The sequence below is a fragment of the Tenebrio molitor genome, unplaced genomic scaffold (genome assembly GCF_963966145.1).
Source record: "Tenebrio molitor unplaced genomic scaffold, icTenMoli1.1 SCAFFOLD_113, whole genome shotgun sequence".
NCBI lineage: Eukaryota > Metazoa > Arthropoda > Insecta > Coleoptera > Tenebrionidae > Tenebrio > Tenebrio molitor.
The window spans coordinates 22,243-28,242 of record NW_027184101.1 but is presented as its reverse complement, the minus strand read 5'-3'; the positions used below and the strand labels follow the sequence as shown (position 1 = coordinate 28,242).

Sequence of the window (6,000 nt, the reverse complement as noted above, 5' to 3'; positions counted from 1 at the left end):
CGGCGTTGTTGCAGGCGCGTGGGCTTGCATCTTCACGGCTTGTTCAGCATTACGTTTGGTACGGGAAGAACTGCCCGGCGTTGCTGAGGAACTATGGACTGTGGCCGCAATTCGTAAACATGACTGCGCAGTTCATCATTGCGATCAACACCGGTGGAACACCACAACCGGATAAGCCAACGAACGGCTGGAAGAAGGGCACAAAGGTTATCACCACAGATAACCTGAACGTGAGGCAAGGCTCTGGCACGAACTACAAGATCACCACAACGTTGCCGAGTGGCACGGGGCTGGAGATTATTGATGGACCACGAACAGCGAACGGCTTTACGTGGTATGACGTGAAGGGCGCATTTGGAACCGGTTGGGTGGCGAGTAGCTGGCTGCAGGCGCTTCCTGAAGAGGATGAGCCGAGTGCGGGCTGGCCGTATCCGAAACCGGTTGCACCGGCTTGGTGGAGTAAGCTCATGGAGGGCACACATATTGTTGATGGAGGCAATATGTGGTTCCGGACGAATGGATACTACCGGGCGATTCGAGACACAAAGCGGCTTGGAACTGCAAGTACGAGCGCTGAAGAGATTGGACCATTGCTGAAGAAGGGCGATGAGTTCCGGGCGGCGGCGGCTGGACCGAGCGGCATTGATGGAAAGCCATATGTGATTACAGAGGGCTTGACACGGGTTGCGATGGTGGACCTCGAATACGTTGAAGAGGATTAGGAGACAGAGATGACGGGAAACATTTTTATTGACGCGCTGATCGTGATTGCGATTGTCGCTATATTCTTCGGCTTCTTTCAGGGCTGGGGCAAACGAAAGTAGGAGGGCATGATGCCAGACTTTCTCGATGACAACCTGACGCTGTACATGGCGGTTCTTGGTTGGTTGATTCCAATGGTGATTTCGTTCGTAAAGCAGGCAGCGTGGAGCAAACAGACAAAGGGTCTCGTAGCCGCGCTGGTGAGCGTTGCGAGCGCGATGATCGGTGCAGCAATCGCTGGGCACTGGAATCCTGAAGACGTGACCCGGAGCGTACTGATCGTGTTGACGCTCAGTCAGGTGAGCTACCAAACGTTCTGGCAGCCAACGCAGATTGACGCCTCGATTGAAGACGTTACGAGCGTAAACAAAAAGGGCTGAATGCCATAGGCTGGACCGGCTGAGACCGGTGGAGCAAAGTACAATACGGGTGGCGGTTGCAAACGCCATTCTCTCCTCTTGGAGCCGGGGGCTTGATTGCTTCCGGCTCCATCCTGCATAATGGAAACACGTTGCGAGATAGATCAATGGCAGATCGCTTGGCTCATAACCAAGAGGTTGCGGGTTCGAATCCCGCTCTCGCTACCATTCTCCTGTAGCTCAATTGGTAGAGCGCCTGATTGTTACTCAGGAGATTGCAGGTTCGAGACCTGCTGGGAGAGCCGCATCAACACTTGTTCATGCTTTCAAGTGGGGCGGTGGAAGACGGTTCTCCGGTAGTTCCGAGCTAGCACTTCCACTGCCTGATGCACGTCACGGGCTACCGGAGCCTGTGAGTAACAAAAGAGGAGAGCAACATGGTTGCTGAAGTAACAGACATTGAGACCCGTGAATCCACGAACAGTGGAGACCATTACAAACGCTTGGCGCTTGTGCCCGGTGAAGAGGCGTTTGGTGTCAATGAGTTCCTGAGCGCTCCGGCGCTGGAGACCGCTGCACGAAAGCTGATTGAAAAGCACAACATGGCAGCGGATGAGTTCACCATTGATTTCTTCTGGAAACGGAAGAGTGGAAACAGCGGTGGACGACCGGTGTTAGGCAAGACGGTGAAGCTGAGCGGGCTGGCGAAACATTACAGTGACGGTTCAGAGTTCGCCATTTGGATTGCGGCAAACCATATTCGTGAAATGCGAATGACAAACTACCAGTTGGAGGCCGCGCTGTTCCATGAGCTTCTGCATATCGAGGCGAGTGAAGACGGTGATGGTGAGTTGGTCCCGATTATCAAGGCACCGGAGTTCACGGGCTATGTTCGTGAAGTACAGGAATACGGTGACTGGCGTGCGGACCTTACCACGGCGAAGGAAAGCTTTGAGCAAATGAAGCTGATTCCGGACGGGTACATGGAGCGATAATCTCCAGATCAGACAGATGAAACATGAGCGGTAGCAGGCAACTGTTACCGCTTTCTTGTTGCTGGAGAAGTTGACGCTTATACGCGGTTAGAGTATAATACGTGTGTAGAGCCGAACGGTCGGCTGAATGCAAGGGAGAAAACCCGTGAGTGATTTGAAGAGTCGTGAGCAGATTTTGGAAGGCTTACGAGAGAACTTCCCGCCTGAGCTTATCAAGCAAAAAGACGGCGGGCGTGGAATGAAGTTGAGCTATGTTTCTGGCGTTGATGTGCTGGAGCGGCTCGATCAGGCAACGAACGGCTGGAGCGATGAGGTTACGTGGAGACAGGCGCGTAAGATTCAGATGAGCCGTTGGGATGACGTAAAGCAGACAAAGGTTCCGTACGAGCTGGAAGTGCTGATGGTTGAGGTTCGGTTGACGATTCCTGAGCTTGGAACACGAACCGGCATTGGCGTACAAGAGCTGCAACCGAACGCGGGCGCTGACGTAATGAAGGGCGCGTGGACCGATGCAGTGAAGGTGGCAGCATCGAAGTTTGGTGTTGCACGTCATTTGTATTGGGGCGATGACAGTGGAAGCGGTTCACAGGGCTATAGCGGGCCGCAAAACCAAAACGCGGGCAACTACTCCAATAGGGGTGGTAATGCGCCACAGCGCCAAGCAGGGCGTCAGCAACAGGGTGGTTCGGGAGCCGTTCAGAATCCTGCGAGCGATGCACAGATTCGATTGTTCGAGACGTTGACCGCAAAGCTGGGTATTGATCGTGGAGCCGTTGCGCAACAGATCGGTAACTATCCGCTGAGTAACCTGAACAAGTTTGGCTACATTCGCGTGATCGACTTCCTGAAAAAGGTTGAGAGCGGAGAGCTTTCATGGGATGGACCGACTGCTGACTACAGTGGAGACGGCGGTGCATCGCAGAGCCAACAGAATCAGTCGCACGCTCCGAACGTAGGCAGTGACAATAGCAATATGGATGGATGGTTCAAGCAGATTGCGAGCGCACAAAACGCTGACAAGCTTGATGAGATTTCTGCGGCTATGGAAGGCTTTGGCTTGGTGAACGATGATGTGATTCAAGCGCTGGAACGTCGTGCAGATGAGCTTGGGATTCCGGGCTAAAACATCAATCACCACCTACGGATACAAGGGAGTTTCCGTAGGTGGTGATTCAACCGCGTGAAGCTGATTGAGGCATCGTCCCTCATGGAGGGCTGACAGATGCCGTGACTGGAGTATAGCAATGCGAGGCCGGGAACTCAAAGACTTCGCTGGGAGTGCAGATTTCAGACCTACGACAAGAGGCGTTGAAATTGTCTTTAGCGATGAAGACGGCATACGGCTTGCGTTCGAGCTGAGCCGGGCAGAGGCTGAGACGTTCAGTATGCAGATGAAGGGTGCGGCTGCAAAGCTGGCACCTACGCCTATGAGCGAATCAAAGCGGATAGGGAAAGCCTTACGTGAGTGGCGTACTGCAAGGGCAATGACGCTGGAAGACGTAGGCAAACGGACCGGGCTGAGCGTGCGTTCTGTTTCGATGGTGGAGACCGGCTTTGTAAGCCCGGCTGCACAAGCTTCGATCAGGTACACAGAGTTCGCAAAGCGGTTCGAGGATGGAGAACAGGCAGCCGGTTCAGATTAGCTTGTGGGTAGGTTTGAACCGGCTGTTGTGTGGGTGGAGGGCAGTTCAACAGGAGTGAGCTGCATAGACATGGTATATGCGAGGGGAAAGATATGCAAGAAGAGGTCGAGCACAAAACAGACGAAGCTTGGGAAGACCAAATTGTGCTGGGAGGTCTCCTCGACAGGGCGTATATTGCGGCTGATAGTTCGCATAGGAATCTGTGCGTGAACAGCGGAGACAGGGCGCTCGCAGATGAGGCGCTAGAGATTCGGAACGCGATATATAAATTGCTGAGAGACAACCGGGAAGTTGTTCGAAAGCTGAACGTGCTACTGAGCAAGTAGAAGACGCTGGAGGCGTAGAGGCGTTATACTTGAAACAGATAAAAAGCAGAAACCCGGCATATGAGTTGGTCGCTCGCCGGGTTTCTTAGCCAAATGAGTTGCTTACACGATGATTATACCAGCAATCACAAGGGAATCAAAGAGTGGAGCCGGGCATTTGCCGGGTATTTTGGCGTACGCGATTGGAGAGACGCGATGACAAACAAGACAAAGCGAACAGGCGGCGGGTTTACACAGATACCGAACAGATGGATTGATGCAGGTTACATGGCAGCTTGTCCCGGTTCGGTGACACAAGTCTATTTGCATTTATCACGATGGGCTGACAACGAATCCGATGAGGCTGCACAACCGCTGAGGCTGATTTCGCTGAAGTGTGGAGTAACTGAGGCGGTGGCGAGAAGGGCGCTGAGGATTCTGGAGGATTGGAACGTCATCCACCGCTCAGAAGAGCCGGGTGAGAATGGCGTGAACATTTGGACCCTGCTGGAGCTTCCATCGAAAGCTCCTGAATATCCGGGCAGGAAACCAGCCAAAGGGGGGTCACAAAGTGAGGGGGGTCACAAAGTGACGGGGGGTCACAAAGTGGGAGGCCACAAAGTGACGGGGGCCACAAAGTTAGAGGGCCACAAAGTGATGCCCCTTAATCAGACTGAGACAGATCAGACTGAGATTTCAGATAAGACTGAGAGAACAGAATCATCGCCTGCAAAAGCAGACGATGGAAAGAGAACTGCCAACTCGGTTGATGAACAGTTTGCTGAGTTCTGGAAGGCGTATCCAAAAAAGGTTGCAAAGCCGAAAGCGCGGGCAGCATTTGGCAAGGCTATAAAAAAGGCACCACTCAGCACCATGATGAAGGCGATGAAAATGCAGGCAGAGACGCGGCAATGGCAAGAGGGATTTATTCCTCATCCAACAACATGGTTGAATGGCGAGCGCTGGGAGGATGAGATTCAAGAGCCGGTTCGGGCAGCACGTAGCTGGCGAAAGAATGCGGATGAGGATAAGGGGCTGACGTTGGAGCAGATTCGAGAGCTGAAGGCACAAGTGGCTGAGGCTGAGGGGTAGACATGAAACAGGCAGAGATGATTGACGTGATCGAAAAGATCAAAGGTGCATGGCCGCGATTCGAGGCCAAAAAGGAAACATTCGAGGCGTACATGTTCGGGCTGGGAGACCTGACGCATGAGGGCGTGAGCAAAGCGGTAGGCGAGCTTATGCGAGTGGAAGAGTGGCCGCCAAGCATCGCAAAGATCAGGCGCGTGTATTACGAGAACGCGGGCATACCGAACCACCACCATGCGTGGGCTACGGTGCTGAAGATCAGTAAGCGTGGCAGGCAGGCGGTGGAGCCGTTGTACAGAGGCATGGACCCGATGACGGTAGCAGCGCTTCGTGAGGCGGGCGGATTCATCCAGCTTTGGAATCTCGAAACGGTAGGCGATATTGAACAGATGAAGCGAACGTTTGTTGAGGTTTACAAGGGACTTTACGCTGAAGAGATTCGTAAGCCGGTGCTGCTGGCAGCAAAGCTTGGTGTGGCGATTGAGGGGAGTGAAAATGCGCAATTGGAATCAGGGCAGTAGTCGAGATAACCGTGGAGGCAAAAAGCCAACCGGACCGGGTGCAGGATTTGACCCGATGATTCAGTTCTCAGCACCAAAGAGTGAGGTTGTGGTGCTGAGCCGAATCATGGAAGAGCCTGATGTGATGGGTGAGATTCGTGAGATGCTGGAGCCTGACGATTTCTCGAAGCCGTCTGGAGTAGCGATTTACGAGGCGATGTGTGAGCTATGGGAAGAGCGCATACCAGCAACGTTCCCGATTATGATGGACCGGCTGAAAGACTACGGCGATGACTTGTTGACGATCAGTCAAGAGGGCCGAGAGATTATCGGGTTTGGACCTACGT

General features: G+C 53.4%; 2 non-coding genes across 2 annotated transcripts; both read left to right on the top strand.

Annotated features, from left to right (window-relative positions):
• Positions 1–1,274: 1,274 nt before the first annotated feature.
• On the top strand, positions 1,275–1,346 carry TRNAM-CAU (transfer RNA methionine (anticodon CAU)). Its single transcript has one exon. It is a non-coding gene; the product is annotated as a tRNA-Met (tRNA).
• A 4-nt stretch (positions 1,347–1,350) lies between these two features.
• On the top strand, positions 1,351–1,423 carry TRNAN-GUU (transfer RNA asparagine (anticodon GUU)). The gene has a single exon. It is a non-coding gene; the product is annotated as a tRNA-Asn (tRNA).
• Positions 1,424–6,000: the final 4,577 nt, after the last annotated feature.